Here is a 23703-nt window from a genome sequence, read left to right as displayed (position 1 = left end):
ATATATATATATATATATATATATGAAACTGAATCACTTTGCTGTATACCTGAAACTAACGCAACATTGTAAATCAACTACACTTTAATTTAAAAAAATTATCTCCTATAATCTTCAAAAGCACTTTGAGAGGTAGAGATCATTAAGTTCAGCATTCACAGATGAGGGAGTTTATGCTTAGAGGAGAGTAAAGTAACTTTATTCATGAATGCTTTCTTATGTCCGGCCACAAGACAGTACCTCAATTTCCTCCTTTAAATCACATAATCATCCTAGTTACCCAGATTTGACTTGGGAACTTCCAAATCTGTATATTTGTAGCTACAAGCTTATTGATAATTTCTAGGGTTACTTTTACATATTTTTCTCTTCATTCTTACATAAAGAATTTAAATTATTTTATTAAAATATAGACAATCATAAAGAGTCAAGAATGGCAAAAAATGTAGCTTTGAAAAAAGTCAAAGACTGAAAAACAAATTGAATATAGATACTGAGGTTGCAAAGAATTATCAGTTGCTATAACTGGGCTGAAAACTTGATCTGAATTTCCTGGTGGTCAAAATGAAAAGGTAAACACGGGCAGTCACATAGTTCTTATTGTTCCCAAACAATAAAAATGAGCACTTACTATGAGATAAATACAGCTCTAAGTGCTTACATGGCTGTCTCATATGACCCCCCACAAGAACCCTTATTTGCAGATGAGGAGAAAGTGGCACTGAGAGGTTAGTAGTTTACCCACAAGCATATAACTAGTATTTGGTGGAGCTGGGTTTCAAACCCAGACCATCTGACTCCAGGTCTGTGCCTTAACCACTATACTAGGCTGTTTCTAAAGGCAACCATATGTGTCCTCAAGAGAAAGAAAAACTTTTTCAAATACTAAGTTCTATGTTTTCTAATGTGGGACATTATACATAGAGAACCCTAAAAGAAGTAGTGGATCAATTTCTTAATGATCCTTCTTTGCTCAAAATGAAAGATTTACCAAAAATGCAAGTCAGTAGAATCCTTCCTGAAACCAAGACAATATGATCTACACTTGGGTAATTCACCTATGTATTAACCTTTGTTAGTCTCACTAACTGATTCCATGTTCATGAAATACCTTGCTTTTTTTCTTATGCACAATACAAAATATAAGCCATGTGTGCATATGCTATAATGCTAGTGAGGAATACGAAAGGAGAAGGAAGGAAAGGCTGGTTCTTCATAAAAATGCACACCAATGCAAGGAAATTAAATTACTAGGGTCTGGAAGAGGGATTGGTGTTATGGACTGAAAAATTTCCATGGTAAGAGTCAACTGGTGTTTAGCCTGCAGATATGGAATAAACACATGGATTTTAATAATACTTTGTCATGATTTATTTCATGTTATGTTGAAAGGTCTTTGAATTGTGACAAATGTCTTATGATCTGTTCCAAGACGTTTTGTCATTAGGATTTTTCGAGTAGAATCAAGATCGCTGAACATTGGAGAAACACACATCTTGACCAATATATTTTTCATGTCGTGTGCATAGGATTTAGAAAGTTTTAGGTCTAGGCACACTTGGTTAGCCCGCAGGTGGCTTGCAAACAAAACAATTTACAGTGCAGTTCCCATTATGTAGCTTGGATTAAAAATATTTGGCATTGAGGGACTTTTTACTGCTTGTTTGGGGACCTGTTGTCAATCTTCTGTATCATTATACATTCAATTCACAGTAGGCGTCTACTTCAGACATTAGTCAGAACGGTTACAGTTTTGATTTATTGATTTTTGTTGGGGCATTTTGGTTTTGGAGAGACCATTCATTCCATCCTCACTGCAGGCATATCAGATAAATGTGCTCTCTCTGAAGGTGGAAGACCCAGGGCATGTGAACAGCTTGGTGGGAGAGGGAGGGGGGCTGGCACAGCACAGGTTGTTGACTGCTGGGAGTATCTAGGCTGAAAATATATGAGGTAGAGGCAAGGACGTGGCTGCGCATCATTTTTTTAATGTACTTTTTTTTTTTTTGGCTTTAGTTCTGTGATTAAAGTTAAACGTGGGAGGATCTCGTGGGTGTGTGTATTTTACATGAGAAAAGAAGTTGTTTGATGATGCTATGAAATTTTGATTTCTTCAGTCAGGTTCACAGCAATTCACATGGTCTCAAGCCACAAACATTACCTCATAAACGGCACCATGGAAATGTGTCAACAAAATTCGACCTACTGAAATCAGGTCTTAGAATAACAGCTTCTGGTGCTCTGGCTCAAAAAGCAGGTGTGAGACCACCTACGGTACCAGCTCAGGAAGTTTCCTGTCAGTATGAAACCAGCCTGGGCTTCCCCCAAGGTGCCAAATAATGCAGCAGATAGGGTAGCAACATGAAGATAAAATGTTAATACAATTTGCTTTTCATAAGCACTTGGGTTAGTGCCAGAGAAACTAATTATGAAACAACTGCTCAAACCAAAGCACTCAGCCTGCAGCTAATGTACCAGGGTCTGTTTCTGAGCATTTATGTTTTTTTTGTTTATGGAGTACCAGGCTGTGAAAATCTTCACGGATGGAGGTAGGGGGGAGACAGACTTGGTTTAATCCACTGTAGTCCAGCACTTTGCATCTGCTTTTGCAAGAAAGGACATGTAATGTGAGATGTATGTACGTGTGTTAGAGGGTGGGGGGTTGGGAGTGACTAAGAGTGGAAAACTGAGAGGGCCATCAAGCATGGTGGTGTGGGAGTCCTCAGTCAGGGAGGTCCAAGGTTTTATTGTCTGAGAACTGTCTAACTCACTGCCAAAGGGGAAACGGCTCCACCCTCCCTGTGCAAATGAAAGCTACAAAAGCAAAGGACAAGTGAAGAAATCATTAGGAAATCCTTGCCTACAACACAGAAACAGCATGGTGCACCCTGCTGTCCTTGAGGGGAAGGCCCCTACCCTTGCAGTTCTGAGACAGGCAACGTTGTGTTCACCGTGTTGGAAAAGACATGGTGCGAACTCTTAAAATCTTGAAAATTTGGCTTGCCTTTGCTTCCCCGCTACTTGGAAGATTTTTTTTTTTTTAAATCACTGCATGCTTTTAATAGCAATTTACCTTAAAGCTCTCTGGTTAATTTCATAGTTTATTAAAAGTCTAAGGTTTTATGGTACAAATGAGTATGGGCCGGGATTAAGTGTTGGAGAAAGGAGCAAGCTGGCAGGAAGCTGCAGGCAGAGCAGAAAAGAAGCAAGAAACTGTTTTGCTTTTATGAATTTCATCTTGATATGAAGGGTGTGTGGATTTGAGAGGACCACATATACTCTAAGTAAGGCTGTCTATGGCAACTAATGCATACTGTGTGGTAGAATAAGAGTGTCTTTATTGTGTTGTTCGCTCACTACAATCTATTTTCCATGAAATTGATATCTGTGAATAAAATGTAATAGTTCAGTACTAAGGCAGCAACAATTACACTGATTAAAATTGAATCCCATTAGGTTTATTCTCTTTGGAAATCCAGCGTCCTCTGATGAAGGAGGGCAAATCAAGCCAGGTATGACTGTACTGTTCTCCGTTCAGCCTCGGTTCTTATTTGGGTTGCCTCGGACCAGGTATGAGAGAGATTATTGCAATTAAAAAATAAAACTCTGAGGAGATATTTTAAAACTCTTCTCCTGTATAGACAGACTTTGGAATGACCCAGTAAAAAAGAAAAGATATTTTTCCGTATAAGCACTGGACAGGCCTCTTCCTCAGGTATTCAATTTGTTAAAATTAATTAACTTAGTCTTTTAGAGCAGTTTTAGTTTTATGGCAAAACTGGGCAGAAAGTACAGAGAGTTTCCTACATAGTCCCTGCCTCGACACATGACATACATGCAGCCTCCCCAACTACCAACATCTCTCACTCCCCCAAAAAAAGAATACATTTGTTACAATCCATGAACCTACATTGACCCATCATTGTCACCCAAAGTCCACAGTTTACATTAGGGCTCATTCTTGGTGTTGTAAATTCTGAGGGCTTAAGCAAATTTATGATGACATAAATCCACCATTGTAGTATCATATAGAATGGTTTCACTGCCTTAAAATCCTCTGTGTTCTGCCTTTTCATTCCTCCCCCTCCCTTACCCCCTGACATCTACCGACCTTTTTACTGTCTCCAAAGTTCTGCCTTTTCCATAAGGTCATATAGTTGCAATCGTGCAGTGTATAGTCTTTTTACGGTGTCTTCTTTCACTTAGTAATATGCATTTAAGGTTTCTCCGTGTCTTTCACAAGAAAGCTCATTTCTTTTTTAGTGCTGAATAATATTCTGTTGTCTGGATGCAGGTATTTAATTTCAAGTAAAGGATTCTGCTGAAATGGAAGAAACAGGAATGTGGTTTGCGCAATGTGGGGCAGAAAGGGACTTAAATAAACAGCTGTCTCTACCAGTGATAGTTGAATGAATGAGACCACACCATTTTTCTTGGTAAAACAGACTTGACTTTTCTAATACAGAGTATGGCCTCCATTCTGGGAATTTCCTCATTGTCACAGGGGAATCCCATTCTACTGGGTTCTCTAAATATTTAGACTACATTTGTTAGAGAGGACAGAACTTCCTGTTCAGCCACAGCATACTGGATTCTCTGTACCCCTGGACTGAATTTTTCAGTAGAGAGAGCTTTCCATTGAAAGAAAATTTCTGGAAGTCAGCCCCCATCACGTGAAAAATTTGCATGTCATTCATGGAACATCATACTCTGGCATGCTGGGTACTGTTTTGCCATAAAGGACAGTTCTGTACTGGTAAATTTTAGTGTTTTTTTTGCTTTTGTTGATAAACTTAAAGGAAGCCTTTTCCTCTTTAGATTCAATAGTGAGAGAAGAAAACCAGCTTCATATAAAAGGCAAAACAGACATAGAAGAGATGTTTAAAGTTAGCATGAGGATGTTCAGTATGGGGACCCTTAAAAGAATCAATTAATTATATAACCATGGCGTGTAGTAGAGTAGATTAGGGAGATGATCACCAGTTTTCCAATCCTCCTGGGTTTAGGAGAGTTAGCTTTGAATGTTTTCCAGCTTGATGCTGGATGTCACGAGGAGACACATGGGTTGTGCAGTTTGTTAATGATGTGTTGTTACATTTAGTTGAGTACTGACATGGAAGAGCTGGTGCAGCTGACTCAATGCAGTAAACATTTGACTCATCCTGACAGAGCCTCTTTTCATGATGAAGGGCACCACCTGGCAGAGGGAGTGCCAAAGACTGATTTATAGTCTATAGCATCGACACCAATGAATTCTGGATTCCCTCACATTGCCTGCCACCTTTACAATGCCAGAATGGGCATCATCCTGTTTCATCTCATCACCTTCAGCCCTGGAGTGCTTTTACCCTGATGTTTGACTCAATGGCCCCTTTCCAAATTCTCAGCCCCTCAATTCTTCTATTTTGAAATGAAGAAGATGTTTTATTTCAAAGTTGATTTCTATCAGGCATTATAACCAGGGCATGTAAAAATTCCCAGAATAGATCCTGAAAAATTATCTGTATAAACATGAAGAGAATTAAGGGTCAGTAAACAGTCACATTGGATTAAGACAGATTAAGCTCTTACCACATGCCAGGCACTGGGTTAGGGACTGAGGCTGTGTAGATGAATAAGCTGTTGGCAGTAAGTGTGATGGAAAGTCCTTATAAGCAAATGCTGAGAGTACAGCCTGATATGGGCAACAGTATACACATCAACACTAGGGTAATTAACTTTGTGTGGGAACCAGTGCAGGGTGTGTATCATGGAAGACTCGATTTGGCTCACTAGATGGACAAAAGGAGGAGGGCATTCCAGGCAGAAAGAATTGCATGTCCAAGGCACAAATGTATAGTATGTTGCAGTAATTAGAAATTTAGAATTTGTTGTTGCTGGAGCATAAAGATGGGAGAGAGAGGATAAGATAGCTGAGTGACTGGAGAGTCAAGTAAAAGCCATTTTGGGAAGCAGTTTTTAGGCCACTAGGAGCTTGTGTTTATCTTATAGATAATGGGGAAGCATCAAAGGATCATTAAAGCAGTGACTTGGTTGTCCTTATAATTCAGAGATACTTGTGAGCCTTGTAGAGGTGATTTAGAAGAGGACAAGATTGGACAGAGGGAGACCAATTAGGAAGCTATCACTCATATATCAGGTACCATCCATAATTAAGAAGATTGAAGACATGATGAAACAGAGAAGACAGAGTCAGATGGGAAGTGGACAGAATCTGGAGATATGGTTGAATGTGAGGGGAGAGAGAAATCTGGATGACTCCCAGATTTCTGTCATGGGGAAGCAGTCACCGCCACAGTGAGGCCACAAGGGAGGGAGAGAATACAAGGGGGGAAGCAGGATTTGTGAGTTGTGCAGTGGGCGGTGACTGAGGAGGCATGAAGAATAAATATTTGGGGGTTGGGCACTCTGCATCTGGGGGTGTCCGTGGGATAGCAGGTGAAGGACTCTAGTAGTGGAAATGTAAGCATCGGGGCTGTACGGTCAGATTGGCATATTTCATAGGGACTCTCAGCTCTAGGTGTTTTGTTCTTTGACAAAAAGATATGCTAAAACTTAGGTCTGGATGCTACTTGTCAGGTGTTCAGCTTGGCAGGGTTCTTGTTCTTAAGATACCTGTTATTCCAAATACCACTCAAAATTTTCATTTCAGTTTTTGTTTTAAGTGCTTACGGTTAGGACACACATCTGTTCCTACTCTTATTCTTTACCTTTTCTTCTTGCAGTGGAGAATATTAATAACACCTACTTTGACAAGTAGAGATATGCCTCCCAGTCTAATATTCCAGCTTCATCTATGCCTTTTCTCTCTCTCTCTCACCATGTTCTAGTCACCACAATAAATGCAACACCTGTCCTGTGTTATCAAATCCTCATGGCAACTCACTGCAGGAAATGCTTTATAGTTCCATTTTGAAGATGAGCAAAGGGGCTGAGACGAGCTAAGTGAATTGTCCATTGACAAACAAGAGCTGGAATTTGAACCTGACCAATTTCAACACCTATACTCTTAACCACTAACTTATGTTGACATATTTCTCATGATTTACTTAAATAAGTCAAAGAAATTTTTTGATATATTCCATAGTATTCATGCAACATTCCATGGAGTTGAAAAAATGAACAAAGGAATACAATTCAACACAGCCCTAGCCCTTTTTTAATATCTCATTTAGTACAAGGGTCTGTCTACAACATACTAGAAAAATTCCATCATTTGGGCTGGTTCAAGATAATGTTTCTACTTACCAAAGAACACTCAAGAGCCTCATTTTGAGGTTCTTCAGCTGGAAACATCTCCATTTGCCAACCTTATTGCAGGAGTTCCAAAGAGACGCAGTGGATTGCACTTGTGAGAACATGAGATGGGCGATCTGGGAGCCCCGAGTCTGGTCTCGCTCTAGCTCCGTGTGCCTTTAGGCAAGTCACTTTGCCTTTCTGGGCCATAGTTCCTTTTCCATGAAATGAGAGGTTTATATTAGATCAGTAATTTCCAAACTTTTTGAAGCAACAGACTTCTTCCTTCTGATGACAGCTTAAAAGGAAGCCCGATATGATAGACAGGCAAAGGACAAAATGCTTGGTTTAAAAATAATGATGGTGTGTAGAGTCCCAAGCGTCCCTCTTCTAAACTTCTGATTTTGATAATGCCTTGAGAAAGGGAAAAAATGAAAACGTCTTTAGGTCTGACATGAATCAAATATTCCATCTTTGATTACAAAATAATGACCAAAAAATAGCCAATGGCAGACAGTGTTCCCAAAAATGGAAAAAAAGGGAGAGACAGAAACCCTTAACGGGAGACAGCACAGGTTCTGGGGTCAAACAGAAGCCACAGCCCCGTTCTGCTCCTCACTAGCTCGTGAGGTCATGGAGTAAACTGGCCTGTCGAAATCTCACTTTTCTCCTCTCTGAAATAGGGTTAAGAATAGGCTCTATCTCACAGCAACATGGTGAAGAATGATTAGGGTGCTCTTTGTAAGTTGGTTAAGACAGTGCCTGACACAGAATAACTCAATAACTGTTAACTGCTATTAGTGTTATTCTTTTGAAATTGCTATTCAAGCATTTCAATGCAGTGCTTGGCACCAAGTGTTTAACAAATGATTGCTGATATGATGAAAGGATGACAGTGACCATGATCAAAGAAAAGAAAAAAAAATCAACTCCAGATTAAAGATTTAAAGGCCAAAAGCAACCTCCCCTTCCAAAAAAAAAAAAACACTTTAAAATCTTTAGTAGAAATTCTAGGTAAATCTCCTTTAGACCTTAATGTTGGGAAAGATGATAGATTATAAACTTACATGTCAAAAACAAAGCTTCCGAATCCTTAGTAGAAAATATAAGTGATTATATTTTAGACCTTAGGGTTGAGAAGAATACTCAGCATTGTTAGTGATCAAGGAAATGCAAATCAATATTTTCCCTGGCAACAACTTTACACTCAAATGGCAACAATTTTTAAATTTAATAATACCAAGAGTGGGAGAGGACCTGAGTGTACACGTTGCTGGTGTAATCAGGGCAATCACTTTGGAAAGCAGCTTGCTATTATCTCCTAAAGTTGAACATTCACTAAGTTCCAGTGACTCATTTCTAAATTAAAAAAATATAAAGGATGAAGATGTGTAGAGCCCCAACTATCCATCTGCAGACCCCAAGGAAACTCCTCAGGGTCTAGCTTGAAAACTATTGAATTGGATGATCTCTAATACTGATTTCAATATTGCCTGGTAGGACCTTGATCAAAGCTGTGGTGGTCTGCGGTGGTATTTTTTCCTTTTCTTTGGAAGGGTGGTAGCTGCCATCTCGGAGGGGATCCTGGGGACCTAGGACAGAAGACCCCAGGGGCAGCAGCCAGGATGAACTGAGGACCCGAAGCTTCCTCAGTGTTTCAGGATTGTGCAAATCTCTGTGTTCCTGAGAATCACAGACAGCAAGGGAAATTTTCCATCAAAATGATTCAATTGTCTTTCCTGCCATCCCTGATGGTGGGAGCTTAGCCAGATTGAATTACACTCAGGACTATGAAGGGATGGACCATCTACCTTGAATGCTTGGTGCACTCACAGTATTAATTTGTGCTTTAATGGATTTGAGGAAGTGGGCGTATTCAAGCTCCATCACTACCCCACACAGGATGGAAAGGAGGAGGAAGGAGCCATCCATCCTAAGACAGTATTTGATGAGCAAAGATGTGTTGTTTGTTTTTAATTTATTTTTAAATTAAAAAAAAACTTTTTTTGTAGTTTTTTAAAAAATTTTTATTTTATATCAGAGTATAGTTGATCAACAATGTGTTAGTTTCAGGTGTACAGCAAAGTGATTCAGTTATAGATATACATGTGTCTATTCTTTTTCAAATTCTTTTCCCATTTAGTTTATTGCAGTATTGAGCAGAGTTCCCTGTGCTATACAATAGGTCCTTGTTGGTTATCTATTTTAAATATAGCAGTGTGCATGTGTCAATCCCAAACTCCCAATCTATCCTCCCCTCTTCCCCCCGGTAACCATAAATTCATTAAGTCTGTGAGTCTGTTTCTGTTTTGTAAATAAGTTCATTTGTATAATTTTTTTTTCTTAGATTCCACATCTAGGCTATATCGTATGACATTTGTCTTTCTCTGTCTGACTTACTTCACTTAGTATGATAATCTCCAGGCCCATCCATATTGCTGCTAATGGCATTCTTTTTAGTGGCTAAGTAATATTCCATTGTATATATGTACCACATCTTCTTTATCCATTCATTTGTCGATGGAAATTTATGTTGCTTCCATGTCTTGGCTACTGTAAACAGCACTGCAGTGAACACTGGGGTGCATGTATCCTTTCCAACCATGTTTTCTAAAAGCTTTAGGCATTATCAACATATAATAAACTGCACGTATTTAAAGTGTGCAATTTGATGAGTTTGACCTATATATACACCCAAGAAAACATCACTGCAATCAAGATAATGAATACATCCATCACTCTCAAAACTTTCGTGTGAACCCCCCAATACTTTGCCACATCACCAGGCAACCACTGACCTGTTTTTGTCATCATGGGGTAGTTTACATTTTCTAGAGTTTTATATAAAAAGATTGATAGAGCACATACTCTTTTTATTTCTGGCTTCTTTACTCAGCATAATTATTTCAAGATTCGCCATGGAGTGTCTATCCATAGTTCCTTCCTTTTTATTGCTGAGTGATTTTCCATTTTATGGATATACCAGTTTGTTTATCCATTCATTCATTGGTGGACATTTCGGGTGTTTCCAGGTTTTGGCTATTGAAATGAATCTGCTATAAACATTCATGCACAAGTCTTTTTATGGGCATATGTTTTCTTTTCTCTTGGATAAAAACCTAGGAGTGGAATGGCTGGGTGATACGGTTGGTGCACGTTTAACTTTCTATGAAACTGCCAAACTGTTTTCCAAAGTGATTGTACAATTTTGCATTATTACTGGCAATGTATGAGAGTTGCAGTTCCTCTATGTCCTTCAAGCATTTGCTATGGTTAGACTTGTCAATTTTAGTCATTCTGCCAGATGTGTAGTGCTATTTCATTGTGGCATTTTGCATTTTCCTAGTGACTCATAATGTAGAGAATCTTTTCATGAGCTTATTTGCTATATATAAAACTTCTCAGGCAAAGTGTCATTTCAAATAGTGCCTATTTTTGAAAATTGTGTTCCTTTATTATTAGTGAGTTTTGCGAGCCATTTGTGTATTCTTGGTACAAGTTCTTTGTCAGATATATGCTTTGCAAATTTTTTTTTTCCATTCTGTGACTTGTCTTTTCATTCTCTTAACAGTATCTTTAAAAGAGCAGACATTAATTTTGATGAAGTTGAATTTGTCAAACTTTTCTTCTATAGAGGTGTTTTTAATGCTGTACATTTAATGCTATAAATTTCCCTATAAATCCTACTTCGCCCCACAAATATTGATATGTCCTCATTTTCATTTTCATATTGTCAAAGTTGACAATACTTTCTAATTTCCCTTTTGATTTCTTCTATAGCTCACTGGTTATTTAGAAGTGTATTATTTAGTTTCCTAATAGTCGGGGATTTTCCATGTAATTTTATGTTATTGATTTCTAATTTAATTCCATTCTGGTCAGAAAATATACTTTGTATGAATTAAAGTCTCTTAATTTACTGAGACTTGTTTTATGACCCAGAAGATGATCTATCTTCAAAAATTTTCCTGGGCATTTGAAAAGAATTTATATACTGAAGTTGTTTAGTGGAGTGCTCTATAAATGTCAATTAGATCAAGTTTGTTGATAGTGTCTTCTATAAGTTTACAATTTTCTATTTGTTTTTATCAATTACTGAGAGATGTGTATTGAAATCTCTCTAAGCATGAATCTGTCTATTTCTCCCTGGAATTCTATCAGTTTTTACTTCATGCTGAAGCTCTGCTATTAGGTGCTTAAATGTTTATGCACCTGTTGGTGGATTGACCCCTTTTTATTATTATGAAACAACTTCTTTATCAGTAATATTCTTTGCTCTGAAATCTTTCAATTTGAGTTAGCTTTTTCCAACCCTTTATTCTTAACCTGAATGTGTCTTTATATTGAAAGCACATTTCTTAGTGGGCATAAAATTGGGTCTTGCTTTTAATCTAATTTTATAGTCTCTGTCCTTTAATTGAGGTACTTAGACCATTTGCATTTAATGTTATTAATATAATTAGGTTTAAATCTATCTTCTAGCTGTTTGTCCCATTTGTTCTTTGTTTCCTTTGTCCTCCTTTTCTACCTTTTGAATTAACTAAATTTTTTAAGGTTCCATTTTATCTCATTTTCTGGCTTATTTTAGTTTTTATTTCAGTGGTTGTTTTCTGATTTACAGTATGCATCTTTAACTTATCACAATCTATTTTCAAGTGATATTAAACCACTGTATGAATTGTAAAAGAACCTTTCAACAGTGTACTTCCATTTATCCCTTTCCAACATCTGTGTTATTGTTGGCATACATATTACTTTTATATATATTATGCTGTTATTATTTTTGGTTAACCACCAATCACCTTTTAAAAAGGTTTAAATAATAATAAAAACATCTTATATATTTACCATGCAGCTACCATTCCTAGTGCTCTTCATTCCTTTATATAGAGCCATTCTTCCTTTAACATTTCTTGTAGTGTAGGTTGACAGGTGATACATTCTTTCAACTTTTGTATGTCTGAAAAAGTGTTTCACTTTTGTTTTTGAAAGTCATTTCCACAGAATTCCAAATTGACAGTTTTTTTTTCTTTCAGTACCTTAAAGATGTTACTATACTCTTTTCTCACCTGCACTAATTCTGATGAGAAATCTGCTGTCATCTTTATCTTTGTTCCTTTTTTATGTAACTTACCTTTTTTATTTATTGGCTGCTTTTAAGATTTTCTTTTTATCCCTGGTGCTCAGCTGTGATGCATGCTGAGAACTTAGTCAACTGGCCACTTTGGGTAAAGGAAACTGGGAATAGGCTTATATATTGATATATGGGCTTTAAAACTCAAATTGCCCTGGAAAGTGTCTGGCCAGGATCCCCCCAGGAGGGCAGGGGCCCCAAGTCAGGAGCCTAGTGGCATAGGATGGGCCTTATGACCAAGAGTAGGAGGACACTGAATCTAGACACCCCTATGTTTCTGGCATTATGGCTCATTCCAGAGTTCTGTGGCTGATGACTGAAACATGGGGTAGGAAGTGGTGTGGCTGAACTAGATACAGAGGCAGCAGAGATCCTACTGGAAGGACTGGGAGACGGAAGACCTCAAAATAACCCAGAGTAAGATTAGAGTAAAATAATGGAAGTGATACAGGGGATTATATCCTAAGGCTTTAACTCACGGAAGTAAACATTTAGGGGTGTGTGTGTGTGTGTGTGTGTGTGTGTGTGTGTGTGTGTGTGTGTGGTGTGTATTTGCCTAGTAGAATTCCATTACATTTCCAAATGGGCAAAAAGTAAGAAGCACTTTGTACAAAATAACTGTCTTATAAAATATCTTTAAAATATAATTTTTAAATATTATAGACTAATAATATTATTAAAACACAGTTTTGTATTAGACATTTTGGAATAGTATCAGGAAGTCAAAAAGACCACCCTCCTCTTCCCCCAAACAAAAACCAACTTTTACTGTTCCTGGGCAGTCAATTAAAAAAAATTCTTTTGACATGTTGCACTTGATATGATTTTGTTTTGACTTCCTATTTTTTGCCTGTTGTTCGTATGGGCAAGTTCCTGCCACCTATGGCCATCTTTGCAAACAGGGAACTCCTCTAAAAGCTTTCATTTAATCTGGTTAAATAAGTTACTAATGATCTTTAAGCAGGGACAAATCCAAAGTCACCACATGAAGGATAATTCATAATAGTTTTTTTAGCAACAATTTTCTCCTTTTCTTGCCAAACTAGTCAGCAGTCTGGCAGTTTGGTTTTTGCAATGAATCAGAATATATGTGCCAGGCCATTTGCACCATCTGCTCCAGGAGTGTCATGGGAGAGAGGACTGTGGACACCTGGTGGGTTGACGTTGAAATGTCAGCTCGAGGGTAAATGCCAGCTCCAGTGATGAAAGTCCAAGAAAGCATAAAGCCTGGGAGGAGAAGTTGTTGGTAGCAGCAAAAGAAAGAGGCACATGTGTTTCTGAACTGGGAAGAACATAGTTATGCATGTGTGTATGTACGTATTTTCAACATTAGTGACTTTTAAGAATCTTTAAAGATAGGGATTAAACTCTTGTGAAAGATAAGACCATCAGATAACATTATGCATGCAAGTTCTGGTAAAGGCAATAATACTATTTGTAGAAAGAACTGTAAAACATGCATATATACATATGTTGTCTGTGGATAACTTGAGTGAGATTTTCCAACTGCATCCTTTGGGAATAAAGCCATAACCATGGACTCAGAAAAGCTCTTTTAATTTTCCTCATTGTATTTGTCATCCAATATACTTAATTTTGGTGTCTTTTTTGTTAAGGAACTATTCAATATCCCCCCAATTTTTAAGGTGATTAAAACATCCAGTGTTTGAAACCAGCTGTGAAGTTGGCTTAAGGATGTTGGTTTTGAGTAACACAAGACACCTGGGCATGACGGGACAGGAGTTGTGAGTCACTTTGCAGTTACGGACTCTTGAATTTGGTTCTCTACAGTGATAGTGCCCTGTAAAAATGAAAGCAACTGTCTTTTGTGTGCATTTTAGCAGCTTACATGTACACACACACCATCATATATGCACACATGCTCAAACATCTTTTCCTTCTCCCTGGTGATACACAAGGAGTAAAGGTCATCATCAGTATCATGCTTGTAGGAGTTTAAAGTCAAAAAGTCAGTAGAGGGGGCAGCTTTCAAGGTCCTCAAGCCCCAAGGATCATATGTATTTTTACTCCACAATGCTGCGTTATAAGACCTTTGTATAATACATTAGCTCCAACTTGCCCCATTGTTGATAAGCAGGGTCAAAGGAGATTGGGCAGTAGGTTGTAGTTGACCTCACTGGCATCAATTTCAAAAGTTCAGACCCCATTCCAAGCATTTCTAACTTCCTCTAAGAGTAAACTTACTATAATGAACATAAATGTAAATCTTTTTTTTTCTGGCTGCTGGGTAGTTATAATTTTGTTATACGTCTAAAATTCTTATATCTAATTTTCCATTTCTACTCTCTTGTCTCTCTCCAATTTGCATCCATTTTCTCTGTCCCTCTCTTAGTTCAGGCTCTTAGAATTTTTCACCTGGAACTTTGCAGCTTCCCATAGGCATTCCTCCTGATCCTTACTATGGCACACATGATCATTTGTGATGTGACCTCTTATACCTTGCTTCCTTCCTGGCATCCTGAGCTACCTTCTATTTGCTAGATGTTAAATGTACAAGACTGTTTTGTGTTCCTGGATCCTTTTCTCTTCTCTGCTCTAAGCCTCTTATCTGAGTTGCCTGATAACTCACTCCTAAGACTTAGCTCAAGAGCCTCCACTATCATGAAGCCTTCGCTGATTGTTCCAGGCTTTCTCCTCCTTGCTCTTTTAGCACCTTGATTATCCTAATTACATTGCTCTAATGATTTTTTAATTGCCTATCAACCTGCTGCACTGTGAGTTCTTCCAAGGCAGCTCCTGAGTTATATACATCTCTGCAACTTCCAAACCAGCAGAGCGCTTCACACATAAAGGTGCTTAATGAGAATTTTCTGATACTGTTCCTGAATGCCTTCTGAAATCTTCTGGAAGTATTGTTGGTGTTTGGGGAGAAGTATTATTATTGAGTATCTGTGGTGTGTTTTTAGGGGAGGTATTTGAACATGACTGGGAGCTACCAAAGGGAACTTGACAAATTATCTACTTTATGAACATAACTAAATGCCTTGGAATTGGAACAGTTTTTCAACTCTGATGCTCAAGGGATCAGGGACTTAAATTCATGCAGATGATTCCAGTATTTAACTGTTGCTCAGAGAGCTCTCTGGAGGGAATGCCATACCCAGAGTACCTATTAAATATACGTGCTTGCATACCTCCCAGGGCACCCAAATCCTCCCCACTCCCCACCATTGCAAAGAATTATGAATGGTACATAGATGCCCAAGCAACAACCTGGGAATTATTCAGAATACTGCTCTCCTTTATGCTCCTACATTCAATAATCACCAACTCCCACTAAATCTCCCTCATTAATAATATTGCAAATCTGTCTTCTTTGCTCCAGTGTCATAGCTCCCCATTAGGGGTCCCCGTTTTGTTCTCCCCGGGTAACTGAACACAGCTCTGGTTTGTTTTGTCTTCTCCCATCATCTGTTCTCTACAATGAAGATTTTTTTTCTGAAAAGCAAATGTGATCGTGCACTGGTTCTACATAAAGCTGTCTGTGGCTTTCCATCACCTTCAGAATCGACCCTTCATGCTGTGGTGCCTGCTTCCTTCTCTAGATGAGCTCCACTCACTGCCCAGCCCCCAATGCTGTGCTTTAGCCATACTGAATTACTTGCTTTTTCCCCCCAAAGTGACATATTTTTGCCTTCAGGTTTTTGAACATAATGTTCTCTTTTCCTAGAACCTCCCGCTTACCTCCTCATTCCCACTTTCAACTTCCTACTCATTTTTCAGTCCTTAACTTAAACATGATCTCTTTTGGAAGAATTTCTTTATTCTCCAAAACTGAGTTAACTGCTCCTCCTAAGCGGCCCATGAAAACATCTAATATGATTCTTACTACCAGCATTGTGGTGATCTAATTTGTGTTTGTCTCTCTCACTGGACTGTGAATTCCATTGGTACAAGGCTAGATCTAATTCATGATTATAATCCTAGTTTCTGACACAGTGTCTGGACACAGAAGTTGCTCAAGAAGTGTTTGTTGACTAAACAAATAATTGTCAATACATACCCACATAAATACATTGCGCAATTTGCAAACACTTTGAAGATCTACTCAGGCAAAACTCTTCCTAACTAATACAATATTGACATTTGTTTGAACCCAGATACCTTGAGCATTTAAAAATACTCACCAACTTCATTCAGATCTCTGTTTGTTTATGAAGGGTGAAAGAATCAGTCCAGTCTAATTAGGAGTGGAAAAAGTCTGGGGTGTGCAGCCCGACCCTACAGTACATAGGAAGGGCGTGTATTGTCTTGGCCACCACTGGTTAAAATAATGGTAAAGAGAAGTGAAACTAGGAGAGAGAGTTCATATATCTTCTTATGGCTTGAGCAAATTATGAATTTAAGACAAAGGAGATTATTTAAGCAGAAAATATTTTAACCTTGAATCATAAAAAGTCTGAGAAAAGTTTGCATAGGTAGAGAAATAATACTATCCTTCTTGCCCTAGTTTACTACTGAGGGCAAAATTTACATATGATTTCCAATTCCTGTATGGATGACCTCATTTAAAAGGTGTTGAAAGTCAGTGATTGATCATTATCTACACTGATCTCCTTTGCTTAGTTTCAAGTCTAGGTACAATTCATGAACTTTTCTGGAAACACCAGGAAGACTAGTTAAGAAAAAAAACCACATGCGTGCGCACACACATATGCACATTGAGTTGAATTACCAGCAACAGTTTGTTGTACGGATAATTTTTTTAAGTTCAAAAAAATTAAATAAGCTATTTGAAAAAAATTCATATCCTCAGTAGATTTAGAGAGAGAACTCAATTTTTAAAATGTAGGAAAATGTTTATAATCCCATAAATTGTTGATATATATATATATATTTTTTGGCTGTGTTGGGTCTTCGTTTCTGTGCGAGGGCTTTCTCTAGCTGTGGCAAGCGGGGGCCAATCTTCATCGTGGTGCGCGGGCCTCTCTCACTATCGCGGCCTCTCTTGTTGTGGAGCACAGGCTCCAGACGTGCAGGCTCAGTAATTGTGGCTCACGGGCCCAGTCGCTCCGCGGCATGTGGGATCTTCCCAGACCAGGGCTCGAACCTGTGTCCCCTGCATTGGCAGGCAGATTCTCAACCACTGCGCCACCAGGGAAGCCCCAAATTGTTGATATTTTGATAGTGGGTAAAAGAGACCTTGATAGTGGTAAATCTCTCAGAAAATATCACTGTTCCGTTTGAGAATGGTTGTTGTCAGCCAGCTTGGTTTGTTGTTATTTCTTGTGTATATTTCTTGTTAATTTACTTCTACTCTGACTTATTTAGCACTCTTAGTTCATTCATTAAATACTTATTAAAAACATAGTATCCAGGTAATCCCCGGTGTATAAAGTCGCCTGAGATGGAGATGCTACTTACGAGAAGTGCCTAGACTCATAGGGTAGAAACACTTATAGAAATAATTACAATTTAACAGGATGGGTAGGGGGACTGATTCTGCTTGGAGGAGAGAGGGAAGGTTCAGGAGGGCTGATGTGACCTTTGACTCGTATAAACTCCTTACAGGAGTTTTCCAGGCTTTTGTTGAAGGTAAAGATTGCAGAATGGGGAGTGGGATGGGGTTTGAGGAGAAGATTCTAGCCATCAAAAACGGTATGGGAAGAGCAGAGAAATATAAAAGTGCACAGGATGTTAGGGAAAGGGTGGGTGTTTTGTAGGGGCAGTTGAATAAGATATTTGGAAAGGGAATGACAAGATGAAGCTACAAAAGTGGGCTGTTTTCAGATCTTGAAAAATGTGGTATAATAACTTCAAAACATTATTACCATGTTTTATTCATTTCTTAGACTTTTTAACTTTTTAATTCAATCAAAATTTTATATTTAAATATATACACATATTCAAATTAAAACGAGAAATAGTTCTACTAGACTTACTACAAAATTTTATTCATTCATTCATTCGTCAAACACTAAGATTGCTCTTCTTATATGCCAGATGCTCTACTAAATACTTTACCAATATTACCTCATTTGAAACAAAACAGCTGTCTTCTTTCCCTCTCTACATCACGTACCAGATTCTTACTCCGCGGGACAGCATTTTAAACTATTTTATTTGTTTCTTTTGGTGTTTTCCTTTGTGTTTCTAAAATAACAGGCTTAGATTTCCATTTGATATTATCAGTTGAATTCCTGCTATTGTGTAGTTAAATCATCATTTTTGGTTAGATCAGTATTCAGTATTTACATTATTGTTCTCATGCAAATGCAACTCACAGATGAGTCATATAGAATTCTATGGTAAGTTTAATTTTTTTGTGAAAAGTTCTTGTCCTTTCTAGATATGATAATTGTCTTGTACTTGCTTCCTTTTTCATGTATTCATTCTTCCCCAAAATCTTTGTCAGAGGTGTAGTATTCTCTTAACACATCCAAGTACATCAGGAATTCTATCAGTTTCTTGCCTTTTGAAGACATCCCTCTGGGGCCCTCTGCTCTTTTGCCCTAGTCTGAGCCTCTGACTCTCTGGGTCTGATGCCCAGTTATTACTATTAAATCATCTTGGACCATAATTCTGGGGATTCCTTTCACTTCTTTCCTGGGTTCTTGGATTCTTTGTAGTCCTTTCTTGGTTTACCTTCTTGTTTTGGGAGAACATTTGCTCTAGTAGCTTTTCAAAAAAATTGTGTACATGAAATTTTCATAGGTATTGAATTCCTGAAAATATCTTTATTCTACTTTAATTGATTTTGGCCAATGTGGAATTTTGACAGTGTTGGTCCTTTTTCTTTTAACACCATTGGGATTCCTGTTGCTTTGCAATACACCTGTTTCTGTTTTACCTCACATAAGCTTGTAGGATTTCCTCTTTGTCCTTAGTGTTTTAAAATTTCATCATAAATATCTTGATATAGGTCTCTTTCACTCTTTATTGAGGACACTCAATGAACCTTTTCAGTCTGGAGACTCATGTATTTAATTCTGGGAAATTATCTTGAATATTTCCTGTTTCATTTCCTCTTTTCATTCTTTTTTTTTAAACATCTTTATTGGAGTAAAATTGCTTTACAATGGTGTGTTAGTTTCTGCTTTATAACAAAGTGAATCAGTTATACATATACATATGTCCCCATATCTCTTCCCTCTTGCATCTCCCTCCCTCCCACCCTCCCTATCCCACCCCTCTAGGTGGTCACAAAGCACCGAGCTGATCTCCCTGTGCTATGCGGCTGCTTCCCACTAGCTATCTATTTTATGCTTGGTAGTGTATATATGTCCATGCCACTCTCTCACTTTGTCCCAGCTTGCCCTTCCCCCTCCCTGTATCCTCAAGTCCATTCTCTAGTAGGTCTGCATATTTATTCCCGTCTTGCCCCTAGGTTCTTCTGACCATTTTTTTTTTTAATTCCACATATATGTGTTAGCATACGGTATTTGTTTTTCTCTTTCTGACTTACTTCACTCTGTATGACAGTCTCTAGGTCCATCCACCTCACTACAAATAACTCAATTTCATTCCTTTTTATGGTTGAGTAATATTCCATTATATATATGTGCCACATCTTCTTTATCCATTCATCTGTCATTGGATACTTAGGTGGTTTCCATGTCCTGGCTATTGTAAATAGAGCTGCAATGAACATTTTGGTACATGACTCTTTGAATTATGGTTTTCACAGGGTATATGCCCAGTGGTGGGATTGCTGGGTCATACGGTAGTTCTATTTTTAGCTTTTTAAGGAACCTCCATACTGTTCTCCATAGTGGCTGTATCAATTTACACTCCCACCAACAGTGCAAGAGGACTCCCTTTTCTCCACACCCTCTCCAGCATTTATTGCTTGTAGATTTTTTGATGATGGCCATTCTGACCTTTGTGAGAGGATATCTCATTGTAGTTTTGATTTGCATTTCTCTAATGATTAATGATGTTGAGCATTCTTTCATGTGTTTGTGGGCAATCTGTATATCTTCTTTGGAGAAATGTCTATTTAGGTCTTCTGCCCATTTTTGGATTGGGTTGTTTGTTTTTTTCATATTGAGCTGCATGAGTTGCTTGTATGTTATGGAGATTAATCCTTTACCAGTTGCTTCATTTGCAAATATTTTCTCACATTCTGAGGGTTGTCTTTTTGTCTTGTTTATGGTTTCCTTTGCTGTGCAAAAGCTTTTAAGTTTCCTTAGGTCCCATATGTTTATTTTTGTTTTTATTTCCATTTCTCTAGGAGGTGAGTCGAAAAGGATCTTGCTGTGATTTATGTCATAGAGTGTTCTGCCTATGTTTTCCTCTAAGAGTTTTATAGTGTCTGGCCTTACATTTAGGTCTTTAATCCATTTTGAGTTTATTTTTGTGTATGGTGTTAAGGAGTGTTCTAATTTCATTCTTTTACATGTAGCTGTCCAGTTTTCCCAGCACCACTTATTGAAGAGACTATCTTTTCTCCACTGTATATGCTTGCCTCCTTTATCAAAGATAAGGTGACCATATGTGCGTGGGTTTATCGCTGGGCTTTCTATCCTGTTCCATTGATCTATATTCCTGTTTTTGTGCCAGTACTATACTGTCTTGGTTACTGTAGCTTTGTAGTATTGTCTGAAGTCAGGGAGCCTGATTCCTCCAGCTCCGTTTTTCTTTCTTAATATTGTTTTGGCTATTCGGGGTCTTTTGTGTCTCCATACAAATTGTGAAATTTTTTGTTCTAGTTCTGTGAAAAATGCCAGTGGTAGTTTGATAGGGATTGCATGGAATCTGTAGATTGCTTTGGGTAGTAGAGTCATTTGCATAATGTTGATTCTTCCAATCCAAGAACATGGTATATCTCTCCATCTATTTGTATCATCTTTAATTTCTTTCATCAGTGTCTTATAATTTTCTGCATACAGGTCTTTTGTCTCCTTAAGTAGGTTTACTCCTAGATATTTTATTCTTTTTGTTGCAATGGTAAATGGGAGTGTTTTCTTAATTTCACTTTCAGATTTTTCATCATTAGTGTATAGGAATGCAAGAGATTTCTGTACATTAATTTTGTATCCTGCTAATTTACCAAATTCATTGATTAGCTCTAGTAGTTTTCTGGTAACATCTTTAGGATTCTCTATGTATAGTATCATGTCATCTGCTAACAGTGACAGCTTTACTTCTTCTTTTTCGATTTGGTTTCCTTTTAGTTTTTTTCTTCTCTGATTGCTGTGGCTAAAACTTCCAAAACTATGTTGAATAATAGTGGTGAGAGTGGGCAACCTTGTCTTGTTCCTGATCTTAGTGGAACTGGCTTCAGTTTTTCACCATTGAAAACGAGGTTAGCTGTGGGTTTGTCATATATGGCCTTTATTATGTTGAGGAAAGTTCCCTCTATGCCTACTTTCTGGCGGGTTTTTATCATAACTGGGTGTTGAATTTTGTCGAAAGTTTTCTCTGCATCTATTGAGAAGATCATATGGTTTTTCTCCTTCAATTTGTTAATATGGTGTATCATGTTGATTGATTTGTGTATATTGAAGAATCCTTGCATTCCTGGAATAAACCCCACTTGATCATAGTGTATGATCCTTTTTTCTTTTTAAATTAATTAATTAATTTATTTATTTATTTATTTTTGGCTGTGTTGGGTCTTCGTTTCTGTGCGAGGGCTTTCTCTAGTTGTGGCAAGTGGGGACCACTCTTCATCGTGGTGCGTGGGCCTCTCACTATCGTGGGCTCTCCTGTTGCGGAGCACAGGCTCCAGACATGCAGATTCAGTAGTTGTGGCTCATGGGCCTAGTTGCTCTGGGGCATGTGGGATCTTCCCAGACCAGACCTCGAACCCATGTCCCCTGCATTATTAGGCAGATTCTCAACCACTGCACCACCAGGGAAGCCCATGTATGATCTTTTTAATGTGCTGTTGGATTCTGTTTGCTTGTATTTTGTTGAGGAGTTTTGCATCTATGTTCATCAGTGATATTGGCCTGTAGTTTTCTTCCTTTGTGACATCTTTATCTGGTTTTGGTATCGGAGTGATGGGGGCCTCGTAGAATGAGTGTGGGAGTGTTCCTCCGTCTGCTATATTTTGGAAGAGTTTGAGAAGGATAGGTGTTAGCTCTTCTCTAAATGTTTGATAGAATTCGCCTGTGAAGCCATCTGGTCCTGGGCTTTTGTTTGTTGGAAGATTTTTAATCACAGTTTTAATTCCAGTGCTTGTGATTGGTCTGCTCATATTTTCTATTTCTTCCTGGTTCAGTCTCGGAAGGTTGTGCATTTCTAAGAATTCGTCCATTTCTTCCAGGTTGTCCATTTTATTGACATATAGTTGCTTGTAGTATTCTCTCATGATCCTTTGTATTTCTACAGTGTCAGTTGTTACTTCTCCCTTTTCATTTCTAATTCTATTGATTTGAGTCTTCTCCCTTTTTTTGCTGATAAGTCTGGCTAATGGTTTATCAATTTTGTTTATCTTCTCAAAGAACCAGCTTTTAGTTTTATTGATCTTTGCTATCATTTCCTTCATTTCTTTTTCATTTATTTCTGATCTGATCTTTATGATTTCTTTCCTTCTGCTAAATTTGAGGTTTTTTTTTTTCTTCTTTCTCTAATTGCTTTAGGTGTAAGGTTAGGTTGTTTATTTGAAATGTTTCTTGTTTCTTAAGGTAGGATTGTATTGCTATAAACTTCCGTCTTAGAACTGCTTTTGCTGCATCTCATAGGTTTTGGGTTGTTGTGTTTTCATTGTCATTTGTTTCTAGGTATTTTTTGATTTCCTCTTTGATTTCTTCAGTGATCTCTTGGTTATTAAGTAGTGTGTTGTTTAGCCTCCACTTGTTTATATTTCTTACAGATTTTTTCCTGTAATTGATATCTAGTCTCATAGCGTTGTGGTCAGAAAAGATACTTGATACGATTTCAATTTTCTTAAATTTCCCAAGGCTTGATTTGTGACCCAAGATATGATATATCCTGGAGAATGTTCCATGAGCACTTGAGAAAAATGTGTATTCTGTTGTTTTTGGATGGAATGTCCTATAAATATCAATTAAGTCCATCTTGTTTAATGTATCATTTAAAGCTTGTGTTTCCTTATTTATTTTCATTTTGGATGATCTATCCATTGGTGAAAGTGGGATGTTAAAGTCACCTAGTATGATTGTGTTACTGTCGATTTCCCCATTTATGGCTGTTAGTATTTGCCTTCTGTATTGAGGTGCTCCTGTGTTGGGTGCATAAATATTTACAACTGTTATATCTTCTTCTTGGATTGATCTCTTGATCATTATGTAGTGTCCTTCTTTGTCTCTTGTAATAGTCTTTGTTTTAAAGTCTATTTTGTCTGATATGAGAATTGCTACTCCAGCTTTCTTTTGATTTCCATTTGCGTGGAATACATTTTT

The 23703-nt window shown here is 37.8% G+C and overlaps 1 pseudogene across 1 annotated transcript in view; it reads left to right on the top strand.

The window, feature by feature from the left end:
* LOC309641915 (cytochrome c oxidase assembly factor 8 pseudogene) overlaps positions 1 to 23703 on the top strand; it is a 1056438-nt pseudogene that overhangs the window by 635803 nt on the left and 396932 nt on the right. The gene's annotated exons all lie outside the window — the stretch shown is intronic.

The sequence above is a fragment of the Balaenoptera physalus genome, assembly GCF_965194825.1.
Source record: "Balaenoptera physalus genome assembly, chromosome: 13".
Classification (NCBI taxonomy): Eukaryota; Metazoa; Chordata; class Mammalia; order Artiodactyla; family Balaenopteridae; genus Balaenoptera; species Balaenoptera physalus.
Note: the sequence above shows the minus strand (reverse complement) of the source record. Positions and strands in the feature narration are given on the sequence as shown.